The sequence below is a fragment of the Mus caroli genome, chromosome 8, assembly GCF_900094665.2.
Source record: "Mus caroli chromosome 8, CAROLI_EIJ_v1.1, whole genome shotgun sequence".
Lineage (NCBI taxonomy): Eukaryota > Metazoa > Chordata > Mammalia > Rodentia > Muridae > Mus > Mus caroli.
The window spans coordinates 27,522,438-27,523,603 of NC_034577.1; positions in this window are offsets into that span (position 1 = coordinate 27,522,438).

The following is a 1,166-nucleotide window of genomic DNA, read 5'->3' on the forward strand; positions in this document are numbered from 1 at the left end:
CTCTCTCTCTCTCTCTCTCTCTCTCTCTCTCTCTCTCTCTCTCTCTCTCCTTTCCTTCCTCCCTCTCCCCTTCTGTGTCTGTCTACCTGTCTGTTGTCTCTGTAAGTCTCTCTCTGCCTCCTGCTTGCTTGTGAGATATAAGCTCTCAGCTACTTCTCAGATACCACCCCAGCATGCCTGTCGCCACACTTCCTGCTTTGATGGTCAAGGCCTCACCCTCTGAGACTGTAAGCAAGCTCCCAATTAAGTACTTTTTTTTTATACTAGTCGGCCATCACTGGAAAGAGAGGCCCACTGGACATACAAGTACTTTCTTTTATAAGTTGCCTTTGTCATGGTGACTCTTCATAGCAGTAGAAAAAAAAAAAAAAAGACAGAAGTTGGTGCCAGGAATGGAGTATTGCTATGACAGTCCTGATCCTGTTGCTTGATGGTAGAATATAAACTTTGGGACTTTGGATTAGGAAGGCAGTTGAACACTATAAACAGGGTTTAATGGGCCATCTAAGTAGGAACACAGAAGACAGTAGTGCTGAAAGCAATGTGGAGTATGGAGGCCCAGCTCAAGGGGTTTCAGAAGAAACCTATATTAGTGACTGACCCAAAGACCACTTATGAGAAGTTTTGGAAAAAAAAGAAAAAGTGGCTACTTTTTGCCCTTGCCCTAAGAATCTGCTGAAGGCTAAATTAAAGAGTCTTGGGACTAATTTCATTAGCAAAAAAAAGCATTTCAAGATAAGCTAGTGTTGACTGTGTCACATGGCTACCAGTGATCACTCTGATAAAGATCTGCAATGAAAAAGAGCAAGCAGGGCAATAAGAAATACAAAATGTTCTGGCAGGGCCTCTCAGGAGACAGCTATATCAGGCACCTATCAGCAAGCACTTCTTGGCATCCACAATAGTGTCTGGGTTTGGTAACTGTATATGGGATGAATCCCCAGGTGGGACAATATCCAAGTGGCCTTTCCTTCAGTCTCTGCTCTATACTTTATCTCCATATTTGCTCCTGTGAGTATTTTGTTCTTCTTCTAAGAAGGACCAAAATATCCACACTTTGATCTTCCTTATTATTGAGCTTCATGTAGTCTGTGAAATGTATCCTGGTTATTTGGAGCTTTTGAATTAATATCCACTTATCAGTGAGTGCATAACATGTGTGTTCT